Source organism: Saccopteryx bilineata, chromosome 8 (assembly GCF_036850765.1).
Source record: "Saccopteryx bilineata isolate mSacBil1 chromosome 8, mSacBil1_pri_phased_curated, whole genome shotgun sequence".
Taxonomy (NCBI): domain Eukaryota; kingdom Metazoa; phylum Chordata; class Mammalia; order Chiroptera; family Emballonuridae; genus Saccopteryx; species Saccopteryx bilineata.
In genome coordinates this window covers 92,529,898-92,544,285 of record NC_089497.1, presented here as the reverse complement: position 1 = coordinate 92,544,285, position 14,388 = coordinate 92,529,898, and the positions used below count along the sequence as shown (strand labels likewise).

General features: G+C 31.6%; 1 non-coding gene across 1 annotated transcript; it reads left to right on the top strand.

Moving 5' to 3' along the window:
* Nucleotides 1-1,577: 1,577 nt before the first annotated feature.
* Nucleotides 1,578-1,684, top strand: LOC136312338 (U6 spliceosomal RNA). Its single transcript, XR_010726937.1, has one exon. It is a non-coding gene; the product is annotated as a U6 spliceosomal RNA (small nuclear RNA).
* The last annotated feature ends 12,704 nt before the right edge of the window (nt 1,685-14,388 follow it).

The following is a 14,388-nucleotide window of genomic DNA, read 5'->3' as shown; positions in this document are numbered from 1 at the left end:
AACTGACGCATGTATATTTAAAGAGCATTAAATTATGAAAATAAAAATTCTATGACTTGCCAGTTCATTATGCTAGGAAGATTTGAAGGCTGAATTAGATTTTATAAAACATATTGAATATACTACACGTTTTCAACATATTTTTAAGACATTTCAAATGTATGAAGAGGAAAAAAATCATTTTAATTTTCTGTTTCCAAAATGCAATTTTATTCCTGATCTCATTCAGAAGAGTAGAAATAATTTTGACATTTTTAGTTTAAATATATTATTTAATATAAGAATAAAAGTCCTTGTAAGAAATTTGTATTTGTGGATTTAAAATTTTATGTTGAACAGTTAAAAAATATTAAGACTGCCTGACCTGTGGTGGCACAGTGGGTAAAAGAATTGACCTGGAAAACTGAGGTAGCCGGTTCGAAAGCCTGGGCTTCCCTGGTCAAGGTACATATGGGAGTTGATACTTTCTGCTCCTCCCTCTCTTCTCTCTCTGTCTGTCTCTCTCTCTCTCTCTGTCTTCTCTCTCTAAAATGAATAAATAAAAATCTTTTAAAAAAATATTAAGACTATTTTTACAGCTGAGAAAAAAGGCAAACATTTGGAACTGAACTAAAAGTGTTGGTCAACAGAATGAGAAACCACTGCTTATATGATCAATACAGACTTGCCCATGATGTTACTTCTAAGCATAGAAATAACATCACATCAATTAATTCAAGAAACTTCAATGCCTAGAGACATGCCAGTAAAGACTAGGTTGTAAGGGATGGTAGGAACGAAGGGAAGACTGATATAAATTTGAGATTAACCCATTTTCAGCAACTCTACAAGGGGCAACTCATAAACATCTAAAATAATTTTTATATTAAAGAAGTTTAGTCTATAATGATAATCATGACAGATATCTTGATTTTTTTATTTACATAATTTTATTCTACAATGTGTAAGTTAGTTTTATGGATTGTCACATGTTGACTAACATTTGTAGTAGATAGAATAGATCTATTCAACTGAGGTATTACATCATGTTTGGTGCCACAAAACAAACATTTGGACTCAATTGCCTTTTGTGAATAGTGAGCATAAAGTTTATACTTAAAGGTGAAATTTTTAGGATATACAATGTAAAAATTTTAGGATAAGCATGTAGAAAAGTAGTATGTCAATTTTGTTAATATAAATCAGTTAATTCAAATCAATTGTTTAGAACATTTTAAGATTAAAAAATAAAAATGATACATAAAAGTAATAAATTTTTATATATCCTTATCATGTAGTTAAAATACTTCAATTTTTATGATAATTATCACAATCATACATATTTTCAGTACTAGGGTGTATGTACCTAGCAATTAACAATATTATAATCTATCATGAGATAAGCACATCCAGTGGTTAGAGGGATAAAAATATATTTTAATGTAATACATATTTTATTTTTCACAATTGATACTCTGTTTGTAATTCTTTGTTTTAAAAACATTTTCTAGCACTTACTAGTTTATAATTTTTTGTTATTGCTAGAATATAATTTTCTTTATATTGAAGTTAAAGTCACCGTTTAGGAATAGACTGTTGTGCTCGCTTCGGCAGCACATATACTAAAATTGGAATGATACAGAGAAGATTAGCATGGCCCCTGAGCAAGGATGACACACAAATTTGTAAAGCATTCCATATTTTTATGGAGATAAACAGTAGCAAAGGGTGATGGAGTGCAAAAGTACTCACAAAATAGTGCAATACAATGAACAGGGTAGGAACCCTTTTTATTACTTAAAGGTAACCACCATTGAAAAAACCACCACAGAAGCACATGATTTAAAAAAGATAGCAACAGAGGAAAGATGTATGAAACACAACCAAATAAAAACAAAAGATAGAAAAACGAAAGAGAAGGATCAAACAAGACACAAAACTAACAGAAAGCAAACTACAAAATGGCAATAAAGAACTCACAAGTGTCAATAATTACACTAAATGTAAACGGATTAAACTCACCAATAAAAAGGCCCAGAGTAGCTGAATGGATCAAAAAAGAAAATCCAACTGTATGCTGCCTACAAGAAACTCATTTAAGTAAAAAGGATAAAAACAAATTCAAAGTGAAAGGCTGGAAAACGATACTCCAAGCAAATAACATCCAAAAAAAAGCAGGTGTAGCAATACTCATATCTGATAATGCTGACTACAAGACAACAAAAGTACTCAGAGACAAAAATGGCCATTTCATAATGGCTAAGGGGACACTGAATCAAGAAGACATAACAATCCTTAATATATATGCACCAAACCAAGGAGCACCAAAATATATAAGATAGCTACTTATTGACCTTAAAACAAAAACTGACAAAAATACAATCATACTTGGAGACCTCAATACACCTCTGACGGCTCTAGATCGTTCATACAAACAGAGAATCAACAAAGATACAGCGGCCATAAACATAACACTAGAGCACCTGGATATGATAGACATCTACAGGACATTTCATCCCAAAGTGACTGAGTATACATTTTTCTCCAATGTACATGGATCATTCTCAAGAATTGATATGTTGGGCCACAAAAACAACATCAGCAAATTCAGAAAAATCAAAGTTGTTCCAAGCATATTTTCTGATCATAAAACCTTGAAACTAGAATTCAACTGCAAAAAAGAAGGAAAAAATCCCACAAAAATGTGGAAACTAAACAACATACTTTTAAAGAATGAATGGGTTAAGGAAGAAATAAGTGCAGAGATCAAAAGATATATACAGACAAATGAAAATGACAATACGACATATCAGAATCTATGGGATGCAGCAAAAGCAGTGATAAAAGGGAAGTTCATATCACTTCAGGCCTATATGAACAAGAGAGAGCCCAAGTGAACCACTTAACTTCACACCTAAAGGAACTAGAAAAAGAAGAACAAAGACAACACAAAACCAGCCGAAGAAAGGAGATAATAAAAATCAGAGCAGAAATAAATGAAATAGAGAACAGAGAAAGTATAAAAAAAATTAATGGAACAAGGAGCTGGTTCTTTGAAAAGATCAACAAAATTGACAAACCCTGGGCAAGAATTACCAAGGAAAAAAGAGAAAGAACTCATATAAACAAAATCCGAAATGAAAGAGGAGATATCACCACGGACATCATAGATATACAAAGAATTATTGTAGAATACTATGAAAAACTTTATGCCACTAAATTCAACAACCTAGAAGAAATGGATAAATTCCTAGAACAATACAACCTTCCTTGACTGAGTCAAGAAGAAGCAGAAAGCCTAAACAGACCTATTAGTAGAGAAGAAATAGAAAAAACCATTAAAAACCTCCCCAAAAATAAAAGTCCAGGCCCAGACAGCTATACCAGCAAATTTTATCAAACCTTCAAAGAAGACTTGGTTCCTATTTTACTCAAAGTCTTCCAAAAAATTGAAGAAGAAGCAATACTTCCAAACACATTTTATGAGGCCAACATAACCCTCACACCAAAACCAGGCAAGGATGGCACAAAAAAAGAAAACTATAGACCAATATCTCTAATGAATACAGATGCTAAAATACTAAACAAAATACTAGGAAATCAAATACAAAAGCATATTAAAAAAATAATACATCATGATCAAGTGGGATTCACCCCAGAATCTCAAGGATGGTTCAACATACATAAAATGGTTAACATAATACACCATATCAACAAAACAAAGAACAAGAACCACATGATCTTATCAATAGATGCAGAAAAGGCTTTTGATAAAATACAACACAATTTTATGTTTAAGACTCTCAACAAAATGGGTATAGAAGAAAAATATCTCAACATGATAAAGGCCATATATGATAAACCATCAGCTAACATCATATTAAATGGCACAAAACTGAAGGCTTTCCCCCTTAAATCAGGAACAAGACAGGGTGGTCCACTCTCTCCACTCTTATTTAATGCGGTACTAGAGGTTCTAGCCACAGCAATCAGACAAGACAAAGAAATAAAAGGCATCCATATCAGAAAAGAAGAAGTAAAGGTATCACTTTTTGCAGATGCAATGATCCTATACATCGAAAACCCCAAAGAATCCACAAAAAGACTACTAGAAACAATAAGCCAATACAGTAAGGTCGCAGGATACAAAATTAACATACAGAAATCAACATCCTTTCTATATGCCAACAATGAAACATTTGAGAATGAACTCAAAAGACTAATCCCCTTCACAATTGCAACAAAAAAAATAAAATACCTAGGAATATACATAACAAAGAATGTAAAGGACTTATATAATGAAAACTATAAACCATTGTTAAGGGAAATCAAAAAAGATATAATGAGATGGAAGAATATTCCTTGTTCTTGATTAGGTAGAATAAATATAATCAAGATGGCCATATTACCCAAAGCAATATATAAATTTAATGCAATTCTCATCAAAATTCCAATGACATTTTTTAAAGAAATGGAGCAAAAAATAATTCGATTTATATAGAACTATAAAATGCCCCGAATAGCCAAAGCAATCTTAAAGAAAAGGAATGAAGCTGGGGGCATTACAATACCTGACTTCAAACTATATTATAGGGCCACAACAATCAAAACAGCATGGTATTGGCAGAAAAATAGACACTCAGACCAATGAAATAGAATAGAAAGCCCAGAAATAAAACCACATATATATAGTCAAATAATTTTTGATAAAGGGGCCAACAACACACAATGGAGAAAAGAAAGCCTCTTCAACAAGTGGTGCTGGGAAAACTGGAAAGCCACATGCAAAAGAATGAAGCTGGACTACAGTTTGTCCCCCTGTACTAAAATTAACTCAAAATAGATCAAAGATCTAAACATAAGACCTGAAACAATAAAGTACATAGAAGAAGACATAGGTACTAAACTCATGGACCTGGGCTTTAAAGAGCATTTTAGGGATTTGACTCCACAGGCAAGAGAAGTAAAAGCAAAAATTAATGAATGGGACTACATCAGACTCAGTAGTTTTTGCTCAGCAAGAGAAACTGATAACAAGATAAACAGACAGCCAACTAATTGGGAAATGATTTTTTTTTTTTAATGGGGCGACATCAATAAATCAGGTTATATATATTCAAAGATCAAGAAGTCCAGGTTATCTTGTCTTTCAATTATGTTGCATACCCATCACCCGAAGTCAGATTGTCCTCTGTCACCTTCTATCTAGTTTTCTTTGTGCCCCTCCCCCCCTTTCCCTCTCCCTTTCCCTCCTCCCCCAGTAACCACCACACTCTTATCAATGTCTCTTAGTTTCACTTTTATGTCCCACCTACGTATGAAATAATGCAGTTCCTGTTTTTTTCTGATTTACTTAGGAAATGATATTTTTAAACACCTGCTCAGATAAGGACCTAATATCCAAAATATACAAAGAACTCATAAAACTCAACAACAAACAAACAAAGAATCCAATAAAAAAATGGGAAGAGGATATGAGCAGACACTTCTCCCAGGAAGAAATACAAATGGCCAACAGATATATGAAAAGATGCTTATCTTCTTTAGTTATTAGAGAAATGCAAATCAAAACTGCAATGAGATACCACCTCACACCTGTTAGATTAGCTATTATTAACAAGACAGGTAATAGCAAATGTTGGAGAGGTTGCTGAGAAAAAGGAACCCTCCTCCACTGTTGGTGGGAATGTAAAGTAGTACAACCATTATGGAAAAAAGTATGGTGGTTTCTCAAAAAACTGAAAATAGAACTACCTTATGACCCAGCAATTCTTCTACTGGGTATATACCCCAAAATCTCAGAAACATTGATTCGTAAAGACACATGCAGCCCCATGTTCATTGCAGCATTGTTCACAGTGGCCAGGACATGGAAACAACCAAAAAGCCCGTCAATAGATGACTGGATAAGGAAGATGTGGCACATATACACTATGGAATACTACTCAGCCATAAGAAATGATGACATTGGATCATTTATAGCAAAATGGTGGGATCTTGACAACATTATACGAAGTGAAATAAGTAAATCAGAAAAAAAACAGGAACTGCATTATTCCATACGTAAATGGGACATAAAAGTGAGACCAAGAGACATTGATAAGAGTTTGGTGGTTACGGGGGGGGGGGGGGAGAGGGAGAGGAAAGGGGGAGGGGGAGGGGCACAAAGAGAACTAGATAGAAGGTGACAGAGGACAATCTGACTTTGGGTGATGGGTATGCAACATAATTGAATGACAAGATAACCTGGACATGTTATCTTTGAATATATGTATCTTGATTCACTGATGTCACTCCATTAAAAATAAATAAATAAATAAATAAATAAATAAATAAATGGAATAGAATGTTGTTTAGAAAGATTAAAGCAGCACTTTGAGCCATTGAAACTGTAATATTATTTTGAAAACAAAAACAATTTAAGAAGTTTATATGAAGCAAATTGTGTCTACAATTAAGATAAATTAAAAATTGTATTTTCAGAAATAACTGTGTAAAATTTTTTGTTGAATTTCCCTGTGGCATCACATTATTAAATTATTTAAGTTTTGAGCATTTTGTATTTCCTTTTGAGTCAATTATCATTGGCCATAGCACACACAGAATTTGATGGTACTATGCCTAGAGACATAGTCTTTTTGGGGGAGCTATGTTTCTACATTGTGAAACTCATTGAAGATCAGACCATACTTATATATTCCTAATCTATTGATTATAATAATAAAACATTTGTATATTGATTAGCTTTTAAAGATATAGGGTTTTTTAATATCATCTTCCTTGAGTATGTGAAATGTTGTATCCTGTTTGTATTTAATTAATTTTGAAGATGAGTCAATCTTTTCTGAAGACTTGCTTGTAATAATTTCCTGTAACCCTATGCTGATTGAATTCAAGTTTTAATGGAGAACAGTTGTAAGATTTTATAGCTTTGCACTAAACTACTAATTATCAGATGTACATAATACAAAAAAATTAAAGAATACTATTCAATAAAAGCAAATCACTCACAGATAATTTATCAAAATTTTATGGTTGTCTGAATTGGCTAAACACAATTTTGTATCACAGCATGGTAAAGACCTCCACCAGTATATTGCAGTGTTCTTTCCTACTGAAGCATCACAAATAATAATTCATTATGTAATTATCTTGTGTTTATATTTATTATTAAATTAAAAACTGTTTGTATTTTCTAAAAACCACAGGGGCAATCCACAAAAGTTATCGAGTCTCAATTTTTAGATGTTCATTATAAAATTTTTATGCTCAGTTTCATCCCCACAAAAATAATTATTCATTTCAGAATTCTCCTAGATTGATGAGTTTACCAGAAAGTCCATCCATTAAAGATAATTTGAGTTATATTTTGATAGAATATTTTTAGGAAATGACCATATTTCCCATTTTACTGGATATAAGACTACTGCTGTAAGATGACCATTTTTATTTTGTGAATTGTCTGAAAATTGTGTTTACCTGTTTGGCATTTCCCAATCAAGCTATAGTAATCCTTAATGTCTTGGTTTCAGAATTTCTTGCTGCTGTCCTCTAATCCGGTGAGAGCAGTTTCAGGTGTCTTTTTTCGTAAGAATATATTTGTATAATAATTTTCGCTGAATTATTCTGACAAATATTTTTTGAATGTGTCTGTCTTACAAACATTTTTATTCATCAATTCATTTTCTTTCTTCATTGTCTGTTTCCATAAAGCGGCTCTCTATTACAACAGTAATCACTATTGCAGATACCACTATTTTGAATCATAATTTTATCTTGCCACTATAAAATGCAGAACTCATGTTTATTCAAACAATCACAAGTTGCTGTTAGCATTATAGCACTTTACTATCAGATAAGTGATTAGCGACCAGTGCGGCCGATGTTAGACAATTCATTCTGCGTTTTGTTTTCCGGCTCCTGTTTTTGTTTTCTTTGTTTTTTTTAGTTAGCTTTCCAATGATGTGTCTTTTTTTAAAATATTGTCTTTTCAAATATGTAAAATATTTTTAGGAGAGAGTTTATAAATACAACATCTGGATCTGTTTTTTTTCAATATTAAATTTTAATTAATATTGAGAACCTATCACATAGCAAAAAATTCACTAAATATTTTAAGTATATATTTTAGCAATCAAATAAGGATATAAGTCACATTTTGTTGTTCCTTTATTATTATTTTATTATATATCTTACTACATTATAGAGAATTTCAGTTGTTGGATATGTTTGTATTAGTTTTATTGTTAATAGATAACCAAGAAATATACACAAAAGAAACAAAACATGAAATCTAAATAAGGATTGTAATTCATCTTAGTAGTCATTTTTACTGCTAAATAGTATCTAAAGAAGATTTTTTCTTACATTTAAGTTATATGATTACAAGTCCAATTAGAGAATGAAAACTCAAAATATTCTGTGAACATGTTGAACAGTCTGCAAAAGTTATGAGAAATAACTTACATAAACAATTATTACTATCTATTAGTATGAATATCATATTTCCCATGTATAAGACACTTCCATGTATAAGATGCACCTTAATTTTGGGGCCTGAAATTTGATTAAAAAATATATTACATACAGTTACTGAACTCAAGTTCATTCATCATAAATTTCATACAACTCTTCATCTGCGCAAAAAATCAACAAATGCAAGTAAAAGAAACCGACAACCATTGTATAAGATGCACCCAGTTTATAGACCTCAAATTTTTCACAAAAGGATGCATCTTATTCATGGGGAAATAGGGTAACTAGTAAAGTATTTTGTATAAAGCTTCTTTGTAGAATAAAACAATAGTATTGCATACTGTTTCCCAAAGGATATTATCTTCATTTTCACTTAAACTTAATAGGAATTATGGCTCTTTGAAGAATAACTTGATTTTAATTTAATATCTAATAAAAATATCTCTCTTGTTTTGCAAAATCTGAATCTTTAATCTTTCCAATCACAACTCAATATGGCTCCATATAAATATACTATGAACTAGGTATTAAGGAAGTCTGATGTTATATAAGTTGACTTTTTTAACATCAACTTGCTAATAGTAAAATTTCTTTATAAAATGCATATTTTAAAACATCTCATAAAAAGAAATAAAATATCCTAAGACTAGAAGGAGTTTTTAGAGGTCATTATCCAGTTTACTGAAAGTACAGCAACTAAATCACCTCTGATATATTGACATTTTTTCTACTTTAATAGACCTCTAGAGAGAAAGAGTTCCTATATCTTTAATAGTTCTTACTGTGAGAAATGTTCAATTACTCCTAACCTAATATGCTCATGTTTCAGTTTCAGATAATGAAGATGATGGTGTTGATGATGATTTATTTATCATTTTGGTTCTGGCCTCAGTATAACTGAAGAACAAACTTTCTTCATCTTGTACTGATAATATTTTATATTTATAAAATAATCAATAGGTTATACCTCAGCTTTCTCACCTGTATTTTAAGTTCTTTTATTATTTCATTACCATCTTCACCATTTTTATAAGAAATTGCTATCCTTTGCAGGTTGACTTCTATTTTAATGATAGTAGAAATATAAATTAATATGTATTATGTCTGTAAATTTCAGCCTGATTATCTTTTATTGCATCATTGGAATCAGTTAAATGTATCATTACCAAGTTTGGAGATTATGTTTTAGATAGGATATATTCAAAACTGATGGTTAGCATAACCTAATTTTGTTTTTTTGAGTTCAAGGACACCTTTAAAAGAAAGAGATGATCATCTTTCAACATTAAAAAGTGATTCCAAATTTTCATTAAATTTAGTGAATATGTTTCAAGCTGTGTGAATTAAATTATGTACTAAGTGAAGTCTACAAAATTCATTTGAAAGATAAAGTCTATAAAACAGCCCAGCAGTCAAACATAAGATACTATAAGAAAACTTTTGGCCCTGGCTGTTTGGCTCAGTGGTAGAGCATCATCCCAGCTTGTGGATGCCCCAGGTTTAATTCTCAGTCATGGCACACAGGAGAAGTGCCCATCTGCTTCTCCTCCACTCCCCCTCTCACTTCTCTCTCTCTCTTCCCCTCCTGCATCCATGGCTTGATTGGAGCAAGTTGGCCTTGGGCACTGAGGATGTCTCCATGGCCTCCTTCTCAGGTGCTAAGAAGAGTTAGGTTGCTGAGCAACAGAACAATGTCCCAAATGGACAGAGCAATGCCCCCTAGTGGGCTTGCTAATTGGATTCCAGTTGGAGCGCATGTGGGAGTCTGTCTCTGCCTCCCCTCCTCTCACTGAATAAAACAAAAAAATAAAAGAAAGCATTTATATTTAAGGCAGAGAGACTGTGTATTAAAATGTCATGACTGTTATTATAGGAATAAGGTGTGTTATTGACAGGGATAAAGGATGAAGGAGCCTGTGGGAAGCTGGAAATAATCTAAAATGTGGCTTGTGTTTAATTAAGGAATATAAATAAATATGTAAAAATTTATTTAATGTCCATTAATGGTTTGCACATCTTGCTGAAAGTAGTATCTCAATTAAAAAAATAGAAATCATGGATAGAAAAAATAAATAGGGGTTTAAAATCCAAATCAAAGTCACAAAGGTGATGGTCAAAACTACAAGCACTGCTTTTTAACTGCACTATTTAAAATAGCAACAACAGTTGCAAATTATAGACTAGGTAGCTAATGAGTTTTTCAGAGCAATAACAACCCAGCTCATGTATGCATGTGTGCATCTTTCGCTGGGTGTAAATTTGGATGTGCCTATTTTATTGTAAAGACTTTATTGCAAATGAGAAATACCCCCAAAATATAGTTATATTGAAACCAACTTAAATCAGTTCAAAATCATATTTAACAAAACTTTGTTTCTCTTAATCCATTTGATTGAAAGCATCACTATCTACTCCAAATTTTCTTACACCTTCCATTGAGGAAATATTTAGTATATGGGATTATAAAATAATTTATTTTTATGAGTATTATCATTAATAAAGTCTTGCCATATACAGACCATTACACTAAGAATGAGAGGTTTTCTTATGTAATTAAAATCAAAAGATAAAATAGAGCTATATTTATGGGTGAAATTTAGGGAACAGAGTCCCTCATTAATATTTCTTTTAGCTTTATTGAGATATATTGACAAAATTGTATTTAAAGTGTACAGTGATGATTTGACATATATATTCTTTGTAAAAGGATTTCTGACATGAAGTTAATTAACACATTCATCACCTCACATTTGCCTGCCTTCCTTTTGGGTGAAAACATTTAAGCTCTACTTTCAGCAAATTTCAATTATACAGGGGTTTACAAAAGTAGATTTACAGTTGTCAATGTGCAAAACACAGTTTATTTTTGTATTATGATTTCTTATTTATTGTATTATATATTTTTATTCAATCTGTGAGTTTCCTTTTGCCCAAGTCACCATGTGATACATTAGATCCTCAGATGTTATTATCAGTTAAAATTTTCAACCTTATCAATCTCTCACTATTTCTTCCACTCTCCAGCCCCTGGAACCACCATTCTACTCTGTTTCTATGAGTTCAACTGTTTTTTTTTTCCTTTATTTTTTTAAAGTTTTTATTTATTCATTATAGAGGGGGGGGGGAGAGAGAGAGAGAGAAAGAGAGAGAGAGAAGTGGGGAGGAGCAGGAAGCATCAACTCCCGTATGTGCCTTGACCAGGCAAGTCCAGGGTTTTGAACCGGCAACCTCAGCATTTCCAGGTTGACACTTTATCCACTGCGCCACCATAGGTCAGGCTTTTTCTTTATTTAGATTTCACATGTATGTGACACAATGCAATATTTCTCTGGCTTATTTCACTTAGCAATGTGCCCTCCAGCTTCACCCATCTTGTAGCAAATGGCAGAATTTTCTTCTTTTTTAAGGCTTAATTATAATACATTTTACACATACACCACATTTTCTTCATCTGTTCATCCACTTATGGTTGTTTTCAAACAATGGCTATTGTGAATAATGTTACAGTGAACATAGGAGTATATATATCTTTTCAAGATAATGATTTAATTTCCTTCGGATTTATATCCAACAATGGGTTTGCCAGGTCATATGTTAATTCCAATTTTTTTTTTAATTTCTTGAGAAATCTTTATACTATTTCTCACAGTGAATGTACTATTTACATTTCCACTAATAGTATTTAAGGATATCATTTTCTCCACATCATCAGCATGTGTTATCTTTTATTTTTTTAATGATAGACATTCTCAAAGGTGTGAGGTGATGTTACTTCATTGTGGTTTTGAGTTACATTTTCCTGATAATTAATGATGTTGATCAATTTTTTATATACCTGCTAGCTATTTGTATGTCTTCTTTGTTTTTAAATTGGATTATTATTTTTTTTCCATTATTGAGTTGCATTTGTTACTTGTATTACTAAACTCTTATTAAACAAGTGGTTTGCAAATATTTTTTTCCCATTCTATAGGTTAACTTTACATTTTTTGATGGTTTCCTTCACTGTGCAGAAGCTTTTTAGTTTAGCTCCGCTTGTTTAATATTGCTTTTGTTGCCTTTCCTTTTGGTATAAATTCCTCCCACACATACACAAAGCATTGTCAAGAACAGTGTCAAGGCACTTTTCTCCTATTTTTTTTTTCAGGCCTTACATTTAACCTTTTAATACATATTGAGTTGATTTTTGTGTACAGTGTAAGATAGGGTTCAGTTTTACTCTTTTGCACATAAATGTCCAATATTCACAACACCATTTTTTAAAGAAACTATTCTTCCTTCAGTGCCTATTCTTGGCTTCTTGGTCAGAAATTAATTCCCAATATATGTGGGGGTTAATTTCTGATTACCCTATTCTGTTTCATTGATCTATGTGTCTGTTTTCATGTTAATGCCACACTGTTTTCATTACTATATGTTTGTTATATTGTTTGAAATCAGGAAGTATAAGGCCCCTACTTTTATTCTTCTTTCCAAGATTGATTTGAATAATTAAGGACTTTTAAAATTCAATATAAATTTTAGGATTTCTTTTTAAAATTGAGGTATAATTGACATATAACATTATATTAGTTTCAAATATACAAAATGATTTTATATTTATATACACTGTGAAATAATCACCACAATTAAGTCTAGTTACCATTTTGTCACCACACAAAATTGAAATTTTTTCTTTTGAGTATGATGAGAACTTTTAAGATTTACTCTCTAGGGAACTTTCAAATATGAACTACAATATTATTAACTGCAGTCACCATGCTGTACATTACATCCCCATGACATTTATTTTATAACAAGAAGTTTTTACCTCTTCAATCACCTTCACTCAATTTACCTACCTCTCAACCCTTCTAACTCCACTCCCATCTGAAAACCACCATTATCTTCTCTGTATCTATATATTTCAGTTTTGTTTATTTTATTTTTTTTATATTTTACTTATAAGTGAAGTCATATAGTATTGTTTTTTCTCCATCTGACTTATTTCACTTAGCATGATAATCTCAAGATCTATCCAGGTTATCACAAATTACAAGATTTTATTCCTTACTATGACTGAGTAATATTCTAGAGAAAGAGTGGGTATATATGTCATATATTCATACATATATATGTATATACTATATAATATACATATTAAATGTAGCATTTATAAAAATATAAAACATCTTTATCCATTCACACATCAATAAACACGTTTCCATATTTAGACTATTGTGAATCACGTAGCAATAAATTTAGAAGTGCCTTTATCATTTCATCTTTATTTATCTTATTTTATTTTATTTAGACAATTAATTTTAATGAGTTGACATTGGTTAACTAGATTACATAGATTTAGAGAAAACATCTTCACATCATTTTGAAATTTGATTACGTTGTATACCCATCACCTAAAGTCAAATCATTCTTTGTCACCTTTTATTTGTTTCTTTTTATTCCCTCCCTTTCCTCAACCCCCTCCCCCTGATAAAGACTGCACTCATCTGTGTCCATGAGTCTCAATTTTGTGTCCCACTTCTATATGGAATCATACAGTTCTTAGTTTTTCTGATTAATTTATTTTACTCAGTATAATGTTATCAAGATCCATTCATGTTGTTGTAAATGATCCAATGTCATCATTTCTTATGGCTGAGTAGTAATCCATAGTATATATGTACCACATCTTCTTTATCCAATCCTTTATTAAAGGGCATTTTGGTTGTTCCCATGTCTTGGCCACTACAAACAATGCTGCAATGAACATGGGGCTGCATGTGTCTTTACGTTACAACGTTTTTGAGTTTTGATGGTAGATACCCAGTAGAGGGGTTGCTGGGCCATATGATAGTCCTATTCTTAATTTTTTGAAGAACCACCATACTTTCTTCCATAATGGTTGTACTACTTTACATTCCCACCAACAGTGAATGAGGGTTCCTTTTTCTC